Source organism: Chenopodium album, chromosome 17, assembly GCF_948465745.1.
Source record: "Chenopodium album chromosome 17, dcCheAlbu1.1, whole genome shotgun sequence".
In the NCBI taxonomy this organism is placed as follows: domain Eukaryota; kingdom Viridiplantae; phylum Streptophyta; class Magnoliopsida; order Caryophyllales; family Amaranthaceae; genus Chenopodium; species Chenopodium album.
This window is the reverse complement of record NC_137850.1, coordinates 22,047,670-22,068,023: the sequence shown is the minus strand read 5'-3', so window position 1 is coordinate 22,068,023 and position 20,354 is coordinate 22,047,670. Positions and strand designations below refer to the sequence as shown.

Here is a 20,354-nt window from a genome sequence, read left to right as displayed (position 1 = left end):
TTTAAATGAATTATTTATTTTATAATTGAAGAGTTTTGGTAATTATTTCCCAATCTCAATGTAGAAATTTGTATATTTCTTCATATTTTTATTTCACTTGTTTGAATTTTTTAGAGAGAGGAATAAAAATCTTAGTTTATAGAGAAAATAAATTCTACTGATAAAAGACGATGGCTGCGCATTTTTTCGTGGTGCTTTTGATCATTGTTTTGTTAATGGAGTGATTGTTAATGAAGGTGAATATGTGGATTTGTTAATCAGGGGATCGAAGGTAATTTTGAATGAAATTTTGTATTTATTTTTCATTAATTGTGTTATTTTAGATTTGAATTAGAATATTTTGTAATCGTCAAATTCATTGTCTATTTTTCTTTTTGAAGTTTGATGAATCAGAATGTTGAATTTGAGAATAATGTGACAAAGGTTGAAGATGATGTTCTTTATAAGATAGTGTTATGTTCATTGGTATTAATAACTCTATGTTTTTATTTTTTTATTTTATTTTTATTTTTAATTTTATTCTTCATGTTCTTTTAAAATAGACGCTTAGAAATTATCACGTTAATTACATTTTAACAATATTTTCTTTTCACTTTTAATATATATATGTTCTTTAATCTTTACAATTCTATAACATGTTCTTTTCACTTTAACTAAACTTCTTTTCATTTTAGCTAAATGTTCTTTACATCTTTATACAATGTTCTTTCTATTTTTTTTTTTTTTTTTTTAACAGATGTACCATGACTCCACGAACCACTAATTATTAACCTTTGCCACAAAGAATGTAAGAAAATCAAGAGTAATCATTTGTACAGAACAATATACAACCTGTTCTGCATTCTGACCGATTAAAGGTAATACGTGACATGGTTTCTCAACAAAAGGAATTGAAGTATTCAAGTAGTGAATGTATCTTGAAAAAACTTCCCCTGTGATCTTAGCTTTACCAGCATGCCATACAGCACGCACAATCACACATTGCTTTAAGACTAACAGATCGATTTCCCATTCACTTATACGTCATAAATTTTCGACACCACCCTAGTCAGAAAGAGATCCAAATTCAAAAATTGACAAGTGATTATTTGTATAGGAGATTGTAAGCTGGAAGATCTTGTACTCTTTGCATATCATCCAAAGACAACTCTCTCTCCAATTGTGTTCGTGTTGCTTGTAAAACATCCTGCAAAAATGGGCAACAATTAATTAATTTGAAGGAAGCTCAAAAATGGTGATAGATTATATAAACTGATCTTGGGCTTCAACCATCAATTTAAACTTTTGATTGAGTTGGCTCTTTAACATGGTATCAGAGCCAACGTGACATAAAGATCACGTGTTCGAATGTCATCCACCTGTTCTTTTAAAGTAAAATATTAAACGCTGATTGGGCCCATGTAACATCCATACTTTAAGCCCAATAGGCACTCATGTGAGAAGGCGTGATAAATTAAATAATCCGATCCTGGCCTTCAACTATTAAGTTAAGCTTTTGGTTAAATTGGTCTTGTAACAAATGGAGCCAAGAACAAGAAGTCAACAACAAGAGGGAATAAAGGAACCAATACATTGAATTGCATGTACGAGGCATTCATCGCAAGCCATTGGCCGTCCATCATTTCAAAAGCAATGCAAAATAGAACATCAAAGGCCTCTTCATCTTCTGCAACCAAGAGATATAGATTTATAACGGAAAAATTAAAAAAAGATACACAACAAAATTATGATAAAATGGATTTTTTTTTAAAATACAAAAAATTGATCCAACAATTTCAACATTAAACGGTTCGCAAATAGTAATCCTAATTTTTTATTATTATTTAATAATCCGAAATATCATATTCATTTTTAATGGCTATGGGCTTATTTTAATTTACTGAAAACAATTTAATTGAACTGAACTAAACTAAACTAAATAGAGTTAAAATGAATTGTTTATGAGACAACTGAACTGAACTGAATTAATTGAAGTTGAACTGAATTGGACTGAAATTAAGCTAAACAGAATCAACCCTTAGGTTGGGTAAAAAGCTCATTATTGATCAATGTTAGGTTGGGTCGTTGGATTGGTCTACAATTGGAATAGGTTGGGTTATTATCAAGTTCGAATTAGGTTCTACATCTACTCGTTGTAGGTACAGACGATTAGATATGGGTCTAGTCAAGTCCATGTCAGACCAATATCATGTTCAAGGTTTGTATAAATCGAGAAATCATAGGGTCAATTTCAAAAAGGTTCTGGTCATTATGGTGTTGCAGTCGAGTTTGGCTTAAGACAAATATTAAGTTAGTTCTAGTACCAATCAATAAAAGTTGATTTCTTATTTAGAATGTACATACGTAATGTAACGGGGTGTTTGGTACGTGGGATAGGGGTAAGAAAGATAAGAGAATAGGATAAGGATAGAGAATTTTGGGTAGGATAGGAATTAAATAAAGTGTTATTATCCTTTGTTTGGTATAAGTAAGGAATAAAAGTAGAATATGTAATAAAGTTACGAATATACCCTTACCAACCCTATCTTTCTCCTTTAGTTTTGTCTCTTCATTATGGTATAAATGTCATTTTAATTATAATCCATATCCCTCATTCTTATTCCAACCCCCCTAGGTATAGAAATTGAGGGATAAGATGTGATTTAATCCTTGTCCCATCCCTCTATCTAATCCCAATCCCTAGAAACAAACATAGGATTTTAATATCCTTTTCCTCAAATCCCTATCCCTATTCATTTATCCCCCTAAACAAACATGTTGTAATTTTATAAGGTCAAGGATCTCTATGTTGAATTGGAGTCAAGTTGTATACTAGTCTAGTTAGAAACTGCCTGGTCAAGTTAAATTGAAGACGAGTACGTATCACGTTAAGTAAGTCGGGGTTAATTATTATTAGAGGTTAGGATGATGTTCAAGGAGTTTAATCGAGTTTTCTCATAATCAAGTTCAGGTCAATAATTATTGGGTAATATTCGGTTCAAGTCACCTCAAGTTAAATCATGTTCGGTTTGGGTCTTGAATTCTCAAGTTAATTTAAGTCTTCGACTAATTTCAGATTAGGTCAAATAAAGTTCGAGTCACTATTTTCTTGGTTTCAAGCAAGTCGGATTATGGTCATGCCCGAGTTAATTTTTCTTTTGGGTTGTGTCAGCTTTTGACAACCTATTCATGAAGAATATATGAAACTTAACTTTTAATCATGCTTAAATGTCGAGATTAATGAAATAAACTAGTGTGCGGACCTGGCCGTTGCTTCGGGTGTTATTTTGGTATTTTTTTGGTTCTAATATGTATTTATATGTTTATGATGATGAATGAACCTGATTTATTTGTAGCTAAGATAGTAATAAGTGTTGTCTTTATTTAAGGAGGTTTAGTGTTCAAACCTCTTTGCATGTATTTTTGTCTTTTTTGGTTAATTATGACGTGAAGCAAAGATTCTGAATGATGATGTAGCAGATTATAGTGCGAGAATGGGTACATATGACACATTGACATTTTTAGGAACGCTTTTTAATATAGAAAACTAGTGTTTGGCCCGGGCGTTGCTCCGGGTGTTACTTTGAGTATTTTTATCATTATTATTATTAAAGAGCTTGAAAGAATTTTTTTATTGTCGAAAATTATAATATTACAATAACAATAATAAATAGTTTTGAATAATTTTGCTTTTATTTCTAATATGTATTTATATATTTATGTGCATAGATAGAACAACATTAGCTTATAGCTTGGATGGTAATAAGTTGGTCTTCGTTCAATGAGGTCTTGTGTTCAAACCTTATTGGGTACATTTTTGGTTAACCATGACATGAAACAAAAATGTGCTAGAAGTACACGTGGCATATTGAATGATGACGTGTCATTAAGCTGGTGCAAGAATGAGATACACGTGACACATTGACATTTTTAGGAACGCTTTTTAATATATAATAAAGTATAGATATAGATTGTTTTTGTGAATAATTAATGATGCAGACAATGTTTGGATTTAGTGTTATGAGGGTAGTTTGTTATATATATTTGAAAAAACAAATTTTTATTTTGTTTGTAAAAATAACATTTTAGGACAATGCACTTAAAAACTAATAAGTGCACTATATTATGGGATTGAGGTGTAAATAAAAATAAATGCAAGTATGACCCGTTCAAATAAGTTATATGAATTTCACCAAAATTTGACATTAATTAATATACCTATCCAATTAACTAGTTTGGCACTCTAAAAAATAACTCACCTCCAAGCATCTTAACAAAATTCACTCCTGAAATGCATCTTGGTTTATCTGCAATGAGTAATGACATGCATCAAACATATCACAATGACACATGATTTAGGACTAACATAATTACATATGCACATGTTAAATATATAAAATCTTATTTAATGAGATGATGAAATAAGAGTTCGCACATTATTTATAAAGAAATATATATAGAACTTGTTTAATGGACTAAGAACTTGCATTCAATTACTAAAAAAGTACTTTCTCTGTTTTTTTTTACTTGACCCGCTTTGAATTTTACACTATTCACCACCTCTCTTTTGACCGTCTTTTGTTTTAACAACAATGATTGTATTGTAGCTAAAGAGGAAGTGATGTATTTCCAAGGGCAAAACATCTACTTCCTCCGTTTTTTGTATTTTTTTTTATTTGCATCACTTTGTAAACTGTGTACTCTTACACAATTTTTGGAGATGAGAGAGATAGAGATTAGAGAATAAAAAAAATGGACACTTAATGTGATAGGATAGAGAAGACAAAGTTTATTTCCTTAATAAGAAATTGATGCAACTAATTTGAAATTTTCGTTTTAAGAAAGTGATGCAACTAAAAAGAAACGAAGGAAATAGAAAGCTAGCATAAAACATTAGGTATCAAAGCTCACAGGCAAACCTGAGAAAAGATCCAACATCTGAATAAGCGTATAAGTCACATTAATCCCAGCCACAGCAAAGGGATATTCTCACATTGCTTGTGCAATAGCTTGTGAAAAGAGACCTGCATTTGTAAGTGCATGAAGTTTGCAATAATCATACTCAAGTTGCCTAGAAAGGAAACCAATGAATAACAGGAAACAATCTAGAAATTAGTGATGAAATCATATGAACCGATTAATCATACTATAGTAACTTTATATAGTACTAGTGGAGTAGAGAGAGAATTTACCGGATATGTTCGGGCAAAAAAGAGCAAATTCTCCAGTGATATGAATCCACAACCCCTGTTTTGATAATCATTACCACTTAGAGTTTAATGTTTGATGCATAACGTAGGAAAATGATGATCATAACAAGATCAATGAATTTCACAAATTTCTTTCGATACAACAACAAAAACAACAAATCCTTAGTCCCAAAATTATTTGGGACTGGCTAATATGAATGACATAAGAAATCGTAGGATATTAAAGAAAAGAACGTACGATATAAAGAAAAGGACATAACAAAATTATCATTAAAAAGAGTTTGAATAAAGTAAATATAATGAGCAAACGACAAGACATTTAAGAAAAATTAGTGGAGTTTTAAAAGAGAATCTAAGATAAAATTCAAGAAAGTTTTATAGGATTGGTTAAAATGTTGAAATAAAAAACATAAAGGTTTGAGTAAACTTTAGCACATGATAACTATATTACAGCTCATAAATTTCTTTTGATAATTTAATATATTATTCCTATTAAAAAATATAGCCAACATTAGCTTAGTGTTAAAAAATTATTACTACCTCCGGTTCTTATTACTTGCAACTTTTGCCATTTTTGGATGGTTCACATTACTTGCAACCTTTTTTTTTTCTTTCCTTTATTAGTAAGTTTTTAGGGTTAAAATTACTATTTTACCCTTACTTTGTTTTTAAATCAACTTACTTAAACTACTAACCTTATCTAATTAAACTAACCTATTGATTAATTAAAATAACCATTCCCACCAAAATCACCCCATCTCTTTAAATTCCCCATCACTCCAACCAACAGAATTGAATGCTTTCATTCAATTCATCATATCAATATGGTTGAGTTCATTTATTCTGTAGATTTCTCCAGAATAAATCCCTCCCCCCAAACCCTAGTTCATCATTTCTCACTCCTCCCTCTCTGCTGAATTCCCCCTCTCTCTCTTTCTCTCTCTGTTCAATTTCTTGGTTCTCACCTTTCTCCCTTCTTTATTACTCTATTTTCTCTGGTAAGAGTACCACCATGACAACCCCAAATGACAAAGATGCATATCTTTTTTTTTTGTTATGAATCACTTGGTTCTAGCATATCTAAGAGGGGATCTGAGATCGCTTCCTGTAAGCCACAGCGAGGAACGGGAAACATGAAACCTATTCATCGGGCTTCTCTCATTGCTCGGAGGAGAATTCGTTGTACTAAGCTTGCTGAATACATCAGCGATGAGGAAGAGAAGTCTAAGGAAGTGGTCCATGAGGCTAAGGTTGATGATGAACCACCAAAAGAACAGGCTGTGGTGGTTTCTACTGAGGTGGCCAACCCTGTGACTCGTGGTGGAGCTCCTGATGCTGTCGTTGTAGTTTCTGGTGGTGGATCTGAAATTGGGGACTCTAACCCAGTAGATCTGGAGGTTGGTGAAGTAGCTCAACCTTCCGAGTCCCCCAATAGCGGCGAAGGTCCTTCCTCTGGCGTTAAACGCATCAGATCAGGCCTCCTAGAAGGAATGTCGCGTCGTGAGGTGATTGAGGCTTATCTGCAGATCTACTACCCTCAGTTCAACCCTCCTTCTAATTGAATGCGCAGCGTAAATTCTAAAACCCTAATTTTTTATGAATATCTTCGTATTGCGTGTTTTGTGTTTTAGTTGTTGAAATGTGAGTTGGTTGCTGTGTATATTGAGTCCCTACACTTACAGAATTTGTGGTGGTATTTTACTGGTGGTTGATGTTTGTTGATTCATGGTTAATTTCTGGTTTGTTGGAATGTGAGTTGTGTGTTGTTGGTAAAATACAGAACGTGCCTTGTTCGATTGTTATATGTGTCTATGTTTGAGCCTCATGGGCTGTTGTTGTTTTTGTGGAAATGGAATACCTTGTGAATTGAGTCCCTTTTTTCATAAATGTATCACCTTGTGAATATGTATGTTATGTCTGAGATGCATTGAGTCCCTTTTTCCATAAATGCATCACCTTCTTTGATTTCCATATGATGATGGGACTCATCTAATAGCTACTTGGGTGGTCTAGATGCTCCATAAACCTCTGTTAGAAGTTTCCGTTAAGGTACCAACACTCAAAAGCTTTGACTGAAAAAAAACTTAATCTGATGGAAATAGTGTTCAAAAGTATTTAGTAGTCCATTGTTTTCAAATGTATTTGACTACTTAAACCAACTAAGCTGGATTTAGTACATGACTGCCTAACAATATATGCTTAATATTTACCAAAATTACACATAACCAGACATAATCACATTCAAAAAGTTAGTAGAATATTAAATGGTTATGTGTGGTAGTCTATGTTTCCCAAAAAACTTGTTGAAGCTGCTGATTTGCATCAGTCTGCATCCACTTCCATATTGCCTTCCCCTTCACCTGTAATTGGAACAGAAATTGTGTCCAAATAGTGAACAACTTGTGCTATGAGTCCTCTGTCCACTTCTAACAGCTCTGGTAGAATTCCTTTCTTCTCCAGGCTTGTCTTCTTCATGTGTGGGGGAGTGAAGTTGTTTCCACCTTGCTTCTCTAGAATTTAATCATGCATGATTGTAGTGTGATCCATGTGTACTTGTTCAAAAGGGGATCAAACTCTTCAAAAGCTTTGTCAAATTCCTTTATAAGATCATCTAGGTTCTTTGGAAATGATTGGTATTGAAGTAACTGAATCACACTAAACAATCCTAAGTCTAACACATTAGTGTCTGGTGAGTGTCTGGTGATTATGCTGGTTGAAATATGAATTGAATGTTGAAACCATTTGCTTGACATGAAGCTTGAAATTCTACATCCTTTGGAACCTGATGTGGCATAGCATTATCCCATTGAATAATGATGTCTTTTGGTAATTGTTGAGGCCACTTCTCATGAATTGTTGGGATTACATGTATGAGTAACATGTCTCTGATTGCTTTTTTTTGTCACACTTTGGATAGCTTTTTGAAGGATTTATGTCTTCATCGTGTTCAATTACTAGATATATAAATGGATCAAATTATGGAGATAATTAAGTTCGGACATTTGGGTCGTCGTTTTATCATAGCTAGAGGTACTAACGATCTTTGGGCTAGTAAAATAGCCTAAAGCCCAATTGGACGGATCCTATAAGGTCACACAAAGGGTCTAGATCGGGCACGAGAGGACAAGGCCCATGATGGGCCTCATCCTCTAGTATGGCCGGCCATATGGAGTAAGATTGAAGGGTTTTGGGCTTCCTAACCCTATTCTAATTATAATGTGATTATAAATAGACTAGGTGCCTAGGGTTTGCAAAGGTATGCAATTATCTGATCAGTGAGATCAAACCCTAATTAGCAAACACAAGACCAACCCCTCTCAAACTCTCCTCTCTCTCACGGCTCTCTTTCTCCTCCTAGGCGCCAATGTGGTGGTTTGTGGTGGTGGTGGATCGTGGTGGTCGGCTTAGTCCATTAAAGGTGGTGATTGCGGTTTTCCTCAATCACTCGACCAATCTAGTATTGGTGGACGGCTCGTTCGAAGCTCGTGAACTAAGTAGAGGAACAATGCTTGGGGCTCTATTCTCTCCCTGATTTGTCAATCAATTGCTACGTGGAATTCACGCTTCAAAGGTATGATTATGTGTCTTGTGTGTTATGCATGCGTTCTTGGGATTAGGTACTTTTATGAATATGATTCATAATTTTCTGCTGCGTATTACCTATAAACTCCTACACTTTTATCTCAAGAGTCCCTTTATCTCTATTTTTGCTTTTCTTTTTGGCCATTTCATAATTAACAAAAGGAAAAAGACCATATTTTCCATCATGCAACATGTTCTTGTTTTCATCATACAAGGGCTTCCCTATCATTCCCATAAACATTGCTTTGATCTTGAACCTCCTTGACTGTTGTGCTCTATAGGGATCTTCTTCTTTAGGGAGAAGGTAGAATGTTCTTGTTTCTAGATTTATGTAAAACCATTTCTCATCTATGTGTATCCATTGTTGCATATCAGTCAATGTTGGGTCCTCTTGTTTTGGTATTGGATTGATGTGACTAAGAACCCACTTAACTCTTGACACTTTGTGGTTGTCAGTTAAAGCAGGGTGATTTGTGCTTGTGTGTGTTCTAAGTTTGCCTTTTTTCCTTAGCCTATGTAAGGTGGATTTAGAAAAGTGGAGTGCAGCAGCATATCCCCTCTCTATAGTTCTCTTGTACAAAGGAACAGATGTAAGAAACACATCAGTGTATTCCCTAAGTTTTGGTCTTGTCTTGCCTAGTTTTTTGGCTCTTACATCTACTACAGTATCATCAGCTAAGGATTGTTTAATTACCTGAAACCACAATGTTGTAGATTTGTGCACTGAATATTTTCTTGCCAAGTTGGCTAAGAATCCTCTTGGCAGTGAGTCGCCCTCCATGTGCAGCAAAATCTTATTAACTGTTGCTCTTTTCTCTTCAACATTTATTTCTCTGCTTGATCTCCCATTATGTTGTGGTTGCTCATTATGTGCATCATCATCTGCATCATTTTCATGGTTTACTTGCTGCTGTTCCTCATCTGATTCATACCACCATTGAACTTCTTCGTGGATGAATTCTTCATCCATTGCTTGCTTTACATCATAAAGGTCATCCAAAAGTTCATTTATGAATTCTACCAAGAGTCCCTTGGCTTTTTTTTTTTTTTTTTTTTTTTAGGTTGGCTTTTGGTGATGAAGTGGTGGCTGGTTTTTTTTGGACGGTCTTCAACGGAGCCTAATTTCTGTAATTAAAGATGCTGCATCTACTAACACAGCTCTTAGGAATTAGAATTATGCTAATTGTTAATTTAGAATGATGTAATTTATAGAGCTGTTTGTTTTTGAATTTATTAACTTGTGGTGTAACTATACTTAAATTGTGGTTTCCCTCCCCCTCCCCAATCCCTATTTAAACTGAATTCTGAAATGGGGGCTGAGTATGGGTTGTCCTGCTTTTATAGAGGACCTTTTGTTTGAATGAAATGAACAATACTTTGTTGGGGGAATTTGGTTTCGGATTTAAAATTTGGTGAAAAAAGGGAGGGAAACTAAGTGGGTGAAAAATTTCCCACTTGTTTCAAAAGTCAAAAAAAAAAAAAAAAACAAAAAAAAGAGTGGGAACTTCCCACTTAAAAACAAAAAGCACATGTACTTCCTTAAAGTGAATAGGGGACCATAACAATTCCCTCCAATTTATCTCTCCTAACTATATACCCATACAATTCATTAACAACCTTTAAAAGTTTTGTCTAGGAGTTCGTAATACCTCCCAAAGTTGCAAGTAACAAGAACCGAAGGTAGTATATGACATACATCAAAGCATGTATGAAGCAGACATGATGATATCCTAATTAAGTTCTACTTAGTACAACATTCTCATAAAAGATCTATACTAATCTACAATAGATAAGTAAATTTCATCATTATCTAAATATTTAACATCAAAGACACATATAATCAAGGCTAGGGATTAGGTTTATGAACATCAAAAAATTTATAATGACAAAAATATGAGATTACTTTATTAATAGTGAAGTGACACCAAATGAATCTGAATATTATCTACTTGTTAGATTGCTAGTGTTGAAACAAGGTTTGGTTCCCACTGAATCCTCATAAATCCATATGAAACGCAATGGAAACATCTTCAATGCTAATTAAGTTAAACTTAAAAATAATTTAATCAAAATTTTAACTTAGAACTTAACGTCATGTTTTATGCATAGTGATTTATGGATTAGAAACCCTACAACTTAAATGTACCTAAAATCTGTTGATGGATTTGAGCCTTGCCAACCCATATCTTTCCATTGTTCTGAAACCAAACCAGTAAGACGATCATTTAGAAAGGCAGCATACCACAATGCTTTTAGCGATTCCTGTTCATTTATACAAATTATTGTCGATTTGCTAGTGTGGTATTGCAAAAAATACCATAATGGTTGGAAGATTACAATTTGTATTATATAGAACAAAAATAGGCTGACAATGGCACGTCTAAATAATTTATCAAAAATTTAGACAATTTCTACAATTATTGATGATTCGTATCCAGTGTATAAAAACGACATTCAAGTGCTATGAAATTAGGGTTTTTTTTTTTTTTTTTTTTTTTTTTTGGTTCTTTTGATAAGTAAGATGCATTTAAAGATATTTATCTAACACACATGAGGTGCACCAGGCACTTTAGGGGTTTTTAATTTTAAAATATATGCACCTAAAGACACATCGATTGAAGCACATTGGCCTAGGTATATTAGGACCTTTATCGCTTTAGGTGCATGCAACATGCGTCTTGAGATTTTTTTTTTAGGAAAAATACACTTTATTAATTCCAACTATTGTCGATTCACTTCTAATAATCCAATCTAAGGTTTATATTTTAATAATCCTAACTATGACTTGACTTTGCCTCCAATAGACCCACAAACCGATTACCTGCTGAAATGATAAACTTTTTTTTTTTTTTGGTTTTTAAAAGCCACATGTCAGCACATGATTGACCTAATATTTAAAAAATAAATAACAAAAATTAAAAACTAATAATAAAAAAAAAAGTTGCACCATTGTGGTCGCTTTTGCTTCTTTGGTTGCTCCATTAAAGTGCATAGTTAAAGTGTATAACTGGGTCTATTGGAAGCAAACTCAGGGCATAATTAGGATTATTAAAAAATAAACCTTAGTTGGAATTATTAGAACTAAATCGTCAATAGTTGGGATTATTATAGTGTATTTTTACATTTTTTATACATTGTTCATACCAATGCATCATTATAGATAAATTTTAAATGTCCAAGATAACAACACTTGATGAAGTTATAAGATTTAAAAAATGGAAAATTGTCAAAGATAAAACAACCTTTAAGCGGTCCGCTAAAAACAAGTCAACCTTTTGATTATTTCTAAATAATACAACCTTTATAGGGTTTCCGCTTTAAAGAAGATAGTTACCTGGAACCTTCATGATAGGTTAACCTTTTATATGTTTTTAATAAATTTGTCTAATTGTTTGATTAACTTTAAATTAAAACTTTAATTATGATATTAACAATTAAAATAAGTTTTTTTTTTTTTTTTTTTTTTTTTTTTTTTTTTTTTTTTTTTTTGAAAAAAGGCATCCCCCACCAACCACCGCTTCCATCCCCTTGCCCCTTCCCCATCCCCATCCCCGGCAATCTACCAGCAGCCCCACTCCCTGCTCACCGGCGTCAGCCGCGCCCAAATCCTCCCTCTCCGGTGCCTGCCGTGCCCAAAACCTCCCTCATCTGGCGCCGGTGCCGACCACCTCTTACCTTTCCTTCTTCCCCTTTACCACCAATCTCCTACCTGAAACCCCTCTCCCTAACCCACGAAACTCTCTAAAACCATCCCCCACCCTCAAAAAAACATAACTGAACCTTCCCAATTGTTGGCAACGGTTTCAGTTAGGGTTTTTGATAGTGGGGGATGGATTTTAGGGGTTTTTGTCGGGGTAGGAAAGGGGAATGAAGGGGGTGCTGGTTTGGGGGGAAGAGGGAAACACACAAGGGGAGCGGGTAAGCGCCGGTGCTGGAGTTTGGGGAAGGGGGTATGGGCGCGACCGGTACCGGAGGCCGGGAGGGTGCTGGCAAAGCGCCAGTTTGGTGGCAGCGTGGCTGGTGGGGGCGATGTGTGGAGGATGGGTTTATTTAAAAAAATAATAATTAAATAAATAAATATAATAATCTTTCAAAAATTGAAAACATTAAATAAATAAAATTGTTAAACCAATAAGATTATGACACGTGTTCCATCTAACCTGTTAATTAGGTTACTAACCGATAATAACGTGTTTTCAGCGGGTACCCTCAAAAGGTTGTATTATTCAGAAATAATTAAAAGGTTGATTTGTTTTTAGCAGATCACTCAAAGTTTGTACTACCTCCAGTTCGCATTACTCGAAACATAAGAATATTTAATGTCCCATAAATAATACTCCTTTGTTGCGAGTAATGCGAACCGGAGGTAGTATTATTTTTGACAATTTTTTCTTAAAAATTTTTATTGTTAAAAGTAATTGAAGGTAGTGGCTAAAGCACAACAAGCCTTTAAGTAATAAATGAAATTTCAAGTTAATTAATTTCAGTTAAAATGTTAGAGATTACTAATAAGGTGAAAAGAACAACAAGAATTATATGATGACCACTACCTAATGTTTAGCTATGATCCTTTGCATGTTTCAATAGCTAATTGTAACACCTATAATATTATATTCTTTCATCGATTGCTCTCTTTCTTATGTTCATTTTCTTTTTCGATTTGGGGCACTAGTAATGGATTCAAAGTGGATAGAGAAGTACATAACAAATAAAGGTTTCATATGAAATTATTAATGTAACAACTAATTGGAACATAGATTTAACAAGAACAAAATAAAGTGCAATAAAGCTTACTTGATGATCAGGGCGAGTTTCATCAAAAGGAACTTGACGTCTGTCTCGCAACCTTTGTAGCCTTTGCTCCTGGAAAGATGTCAAAGAACAAAAAAGAAGCATCTATTAAGAATGATATAGTACAAAATTCTTCCCAAACTAGATATTCCCAATAATTCAAAAGAAGAATAAGCCCTACGAAATAGGTCCAAATAGAATTAAAAGTTGAGTACATATCACAAATTAAGTCATAAACAAGTTATTATTGCTACTTACAATAACCTTGGCCTCCAAGGCATGAAAACCCTTGGCCTTCAAGGTTATAATACTTGTTGTCCAAGGTCAAGGCTTACATTTGTAGTATAAATATCCATCATATTTCTCTTGTTTTGTGGACATGACACAAGACATACAACTACTAGCTCATAAGTGAGTTTCTTAATCAACTATGTTTGAGAATTAGATCCAATATAATCTAGAGAGTCATACCGTACTCTTGTACCCTTCGGGGTCGTATTCTCATACCCTTTTTCAGATATTGGATAATTAGTACTTGTTGTTGGTGGGTTGTTTACCTCATTTGAGAGTTTTTCCCACGTTAAATTTGTGTGTCTCTTATTATTTTTCTTGTCCATCTTTTTTCTATTTATTTCTCTACATCATTTTGTGCTTCTACTTGTGCTTCTAATCCCAACTGTGGTATCAGAGTCAAAGGTTTTTTGAGCGTTTTATGTTTAAAATCTTTCTAAGATGTCTTTAATGCTGACAAAATTTGATATAGAGAAGTTTGATGGCAAAATTAGTTTCATCATTTGGAAAGTCCAAATGAAGGCTATTCTTACCCATAGTGGTTTTAAATTCTACTATGACTTATGAGCAATGGGAGGAGTTAGCTAGATGAGAAAGCCTTATCAATTCCTCAACTCTGTCAATCCAAGGAAGTGCTTCGTGAAATCATTCACGAAACTTCGGCTACAAGCCTATGGTTGAAACTGGAGTCATTATACATGATCAAGAGTCTTGCCAACAAATTGCGCCTCAAAGAGCGATTGTACACAATTCTCATGACGGAAGGTACTCCCATCCAAACTCATCTTGATGAGTTTACCTCTATTTAAATTAATCTTGAAAATTTAGATGTTAAAATTCATGATGAAGATATAAAGCAATTTTATTGGTTTTCTCAGTACCCAAATCTTTTTAAACACTTCAAGGAAATCATGCTTTATGGCATTAAAGAAACTTTGTCATATAAGGATGTTAAATATAATCTTTTTTCCAAAGAGAAATACGGTCTTCGACAAATATTCTGAAGGTTTGTATGTTGTGGGTAGTAATTCAAGTACTAAAAAGCAGTCCAGCTCGACAGGACATAATTCCCACATATCCTACAAATATTGCAAGATGCATGGGCATGATGTTTCCGATTGTTATAAACTTCAGAGAAAGCTCGAAAGAGAAGAAAATAAAAAGAAGTAGAAAACATTTGAAGTTTATTAATGTCGTTGATTCAGATTCTAAAGTTGTTCTTTTGGCTACTTCTCATCCAAGAAGTAGAAATTCTAATTGGGTTCTTCATTCTGGTTGTGCTTACCATGTTTGTTTTCAGTAGGATCTATTTGTTGATTATCAATCAATAAAGAATGGTTCCATTATTATGGGCAACGGTTCTCATTGCAAAATTCATGGAGTAGGCTCTCTTCGAATCAAGATTATTGATGGGAATAGTAGAACATTACCTAATGATTGATATGTTCCTGCCATGAAGCAGAATCTAATCTCAATGGGTACTCTTGATTCTAATTAAGGGGTGCACGTTTTTAGCTCAAGGTGGAGTTCTCAAAGTCTCCAAAGGTGCTCATAAAATTATGAAGGCCGTTAAAAGTGAAAATCTTTATGTACTTCAAGGTTAGTTCTTCAATTTTGGCTTCATCTATCATACCAAGCTTCAATTTGGTGTTGGCTTCCACGTCAAGCTAGTTCAAACATGTCACTTTCTATTTCTAAGCTTGAAGATAGATCATTCGGGTTTAGCATGTGACAGCCTAATACCCTTCAGGGTTCATACAACGGTACACACTATTATGGAATTTGTGCCAAGGTGGAGAATGTTGAGTACATGTCACAAATTAAGTCACAAACAAGTTATTATTGCCACTTACATATCCTTGGTCTCAAGGCATGAAAACTCTTAGTCTCCAAGACATGAAAACCCTTGGCCTCCTAGGTTATAATACTAGCTCTCTGAGGTTGTAAATTTGTAGTATAAACATCCATCATATTCCTCTTATTTTGTGGACATGACACAAGACACACAACTACTAGTTCATTAGTGAGTTTCTTAGCTTTCTTTGAGAATTAGATCTAATATAATCTAGAGAGTCATACCATACTTTTGTGCCCTTTGGAATTGTACTCTCATACCCTTTTTCATATATTAGATAATTAGTACTCGTTGTTGGTGGCCGGGTTGCTTATCTCATTTGAGGGTTTTTCCCACGTTAAATATGTGTGTATCTTATTATTCTTCTTAGCTTGTCCATCTTTTATCTATTTATTTCTCTATATCATTTTGTGCTTCCGCTTGCGCTCCTAATCCCAACAATAAAAGCATATTAATCCCAACAACGGTGCCGGCTATTAGCATGAGCTGGTTGAGTGACAGCTCAGGGCCCCCCTTTTGTGGGGCCCCCAACTTTTAAAAAAATCTATTTTTAAAAAAAAAAAAAATTAAAGAAAGCATAAAGCTGTTTGTCGGTCAATAGACTAAAAATTGAACCCATCCATCTTCTCTTCTAAGGAAAGCAAGATTATCTTCATTCTCCAAGAAGAAACTCTTACTTATTTTTTCCTATTAATCCTCTCCCTTCATTTATTTCTTAAAATTGCAACTCTTAGAATTCTTCACTCAACGTTCATAATTTTTTTCCCAATTAAACCATATTCATGGCCTTTAGCAGTGGTATATATACAATGTCCAGAAAAAATTATTTGCAATTCAAGCTTGCAATTGAAATTAAACACCAATTTTCAATAATATCAACATTATCAAGAGCATATTTCCGCAATCTAGGGTTCAATTGGTCGAATTGGAGCAAAATAAATCAGGTTTTATTGCTCCTACTCATCTTTTCTATAATTGAATTCATACTTTGTATGTTTTATAATTGTTTTTTAATTTTGTTTGATTGAATTTTAATTATTTATATTTTGTTATTCTGTATTATTGATTGTTTTTTTTATAATTATGAAGCATAAAAGAAAATATGAATCGGGTTGTGAAAAGCGTAAAAAGAAGAAACAGAAAGAAGAGTTAGCTCGATCTCAAAGAGGATCAATTGATAAATTCTTTTCTAAAAAATCAGATTTTTCTACTACTAGTAATGAAAATGTTGTTGATGTCAATGATGTGGTTGATGAAAATGCTACTTTGCCCACTGATGTCGATATATCTGATCATATTGCTACTAGTAATGATGATAATGTTCACTTAGATGATGAAATTAGAAACGATGATGTGGATATGAATGTTAAAAATGTTTGCTGTGATAATGATGAGAATGGTGATTGTGCTATTAATAGTATTTCAATTGATGCTCAAAATGATGATGATGTTTGTGATGATGTCGGCAATCAAATGCCATCAAATGTTTTTCATATGCCTGATATATTTGATCCTAGAACATGGGATGGCTTAGATCGTCACATGGTTGATATTTTGGCAGTAAAAGGGCCTAAAAGAGACTTATCTTTTGAGAAAGGTCATCTTGATAAAACAGGGAGACATTTTTCTACTTCATTCTACAGTAGAGTTTTACCAAATGGGGAGAAATGTGATAGAGATTGGCTTGTATATTCAAAAGAACTTGATAAAGTTTTTTGTTTTCGTTGTAAACTATTTAAGAAAGGGGTTGGTAGAGGTCGAATAGCAAATGAGGGTTTTAACGATTGGACACATCTTTGTGTTAGAATTAGAGAGCATGAAACTAGCATGGAACATATCCAAAATATGACCACTTGGTATGAGCTACGACTAAGGCTTGAAAAGGTAGAAGGTATTGACAAAATAGCTCAAAAGCAGCTAGAGAAAGAGAAAGTGCATTGGAAAAATGTCTTGTTGAGAATTATTTCAATTGTGAAGTTTCTTGGCAAACATAGTTTAGCATTTCGTGGTACTAATGAGAAATTGTATCAAAGTAGTAATGGGAATTTTTTGGGATTGATTGAAATGCTAGCTGAATTTGATCCTATTATGCAAGAGCATGTTAGACGCATTACTAATGATGAGATTCATATTCATTACCTTGGCCACAACATTCAAAATGAGCTGATTCTTTTGCTTGCTAATGCTATTAAGTCTAAAATTGTTATGAAAATAAAAGAGGCTAAATATTTTTCTGTTATACTTGATTGTACTCCTGACATTAGCCACCAAGAGCAAATGTCTATAATTTTAAGATATGTGGATGTTTCTTCTAATTGTGTTAGCATAGAGGAGTCCTTTTTAGGATTTCTGAATGTGAATGACACCACTGGACAGGGACTTTTTGATGTTTTATTAAATGAGCTAAAGGTTCTTGATCTTAATGTAGATGATGTGCGTGGTCAAAGTTATGATAATGGATCAAATATGAAAGGGAAAAAACAAGGAGTGCAAAGAAAACTCTTAGATATCAATCCTAGAGCGTTTTACACTCCTTGTGGTGCCCATAGCCTTAATTTGATGTTGTGTGATATGGCCACTAATTCTAGAAAAGCTAGGGACTTTTTTGGTATAATACAACGAATTTACACCATATTTGCTAAATCAACAAAGAGATGGGAGATTTTACAAAAGAATGTGAAAGAGTATACTCCTAAATCAATGTCTTCTACTCGTTGGGAGAGTCATGTTGAGAGTGTGAAAGCAATAAGATTGCAAATTTCAGATTTTAGAGAAGCTTTGCTTGAAGTTTCCGAAAATGACAATGATTTATCTATTCAAAGTGAAGCTAAATCTTTAGCTAATAATGAGCTTGGTGATTTTGAGTTTATAGTTGCTATTGTTATTTGGTATGAATTGTTATGCACTGTAAATTCATTTAGCAAAAAATTGCAATCAAAAGACATGCTTGTTGGTGTTGCCATTGAAAATGTGAAGAAGTTGATTGCATTTTTTAAAGAGTATAGAGAAAATGGTTTTTGTAATGCTCTTGAAGTTGCTAAGGAAATTGCAATTGATATGGATGTTGATCCAACATTTCCTCAAAAGCGTCAAATTAAAAGAAAAAAACAATTTGATGAGAGTTTAGAAGATGATGCTGTACAATCTGCAGAGGAGTCTTTTAGAATTAATTTTTTTAATTGCATCATTGATCAAGCTATTGTATCTCTTGATAGGAGGTTTGAACAATACGAACAATATGAAACGTTGTTTGGTTTTCTGTTTTGTTCTGACAAGTTGCATTCATTAGATGATTTGAGCTTAAAATCTTCTTGTTGTTGTTTGGCAGAAGCACTTAAGAATGGTGATAATTGTGATATAGATGAGAGTGACTTATATGTGGAGTTGAAGTTGCTTAAACAATTTTTGCCAAACGAAAAGTTAGGGGCACTTGATATATTAAAACTTATAAAACGTGTTGATTGTTTTCCCAATGCTATAATTGCTTACAGGATATTATTGACCATCCCCGTGACCGTAGCAAGTGCCGAAAGAAGCTTTTCAAAGTTGAAGTTGATCAAAACTTATTTGCGTAATTCTATGTCTCAAGATAGGCTCAATGGACTAACTATGGTGGCAATTGAGAATGAGTTATTGGATAATATAGATTGTGAGGATTTGATCGATGAATTTGCTTCTAAAAATGCCCGGAGAACAAGATTTTTTAAATGATTCTTATGTAAATCATAATTTTGGTGAACTTTTTTAATATGAAATTTATATAATATTGGCGATATATTATTTATGAATTACATTTACATTGTTTAGGGCCCCACTTTTATATTTCGCACCGGGCCCCAAAAAAGTCCGAGACGGCACTGCCCAACAATAAAAGCATATTAATGTTAATGCAAGGCATATTATAACAAACATAGTTTTCGTTTAGAAGTTGTTTAAATAAAAGGCATTATGCTATCTATTTTACTGTTATAATGAAGGTCATTACATTATATGTAGAATGTATAAGTAGACGAGGTATTTAATAATGAGTTAAGATCGATATGAAATTGTTAATGTGCAACGGTAATAAGGAGACACTATACAGTTGTTCATAAATCATGTTGTGATGATTGTATGAAGGCACTGTGTATAGTTCTAGTCCTAGATGTTGTAATATTATTCTTTAAAAAGTAAATTACTTGCCCAAGTTTGGAAGTTAAACTTCTAGCACTTTAATTGGCGTTGGTCAATTGGGTTGACCTACTAATAGTTTAATTGTGTGCATGTGCTAGACGTCAAAATTCATGCCAAGACCAATTTTTTTTCCTAAACTTGGGTTGGCCTAAAAAATATACTCCGTCAGTCCCATAATATAGATTTTGATTGTGTTTTTTCACGGTACTTAAGAAATAAGAAAAAAAAGTGGATAAAGTACATTAATAAATGTGAAAAGTACAATCGTAGACAGATGTTAGAGAGAGAAAGTAAAAAAAAAAAAGTACAAGACATGTGCAAAATTCAAGGGTAAATTAGGAAATACAATGAATAAAGTTAAAAAAATGAGGGTATAATAGTCTTTACATACTATCCAAAAATAGAAAAAGAGACAATATTTTGATTCTTCAAAATATGAAAACATGAACTATATTATGAGACAAAGGGAGTAT

At 33.5% G+C, this 20,354-nt stretch overlaps 1 pseudogene; it reads right to left on the bottom strand.

The window, feature by feature from the left end:
- Positions 1–1,034: 1,034 nt before the first annotated feature.
- LOC145588738 (uncharacterized) overlaps positions 1,035–20,354 on the bottom strand; it is a 70,175-nt pseudogene continuing 50,855 nt past the window's right edge.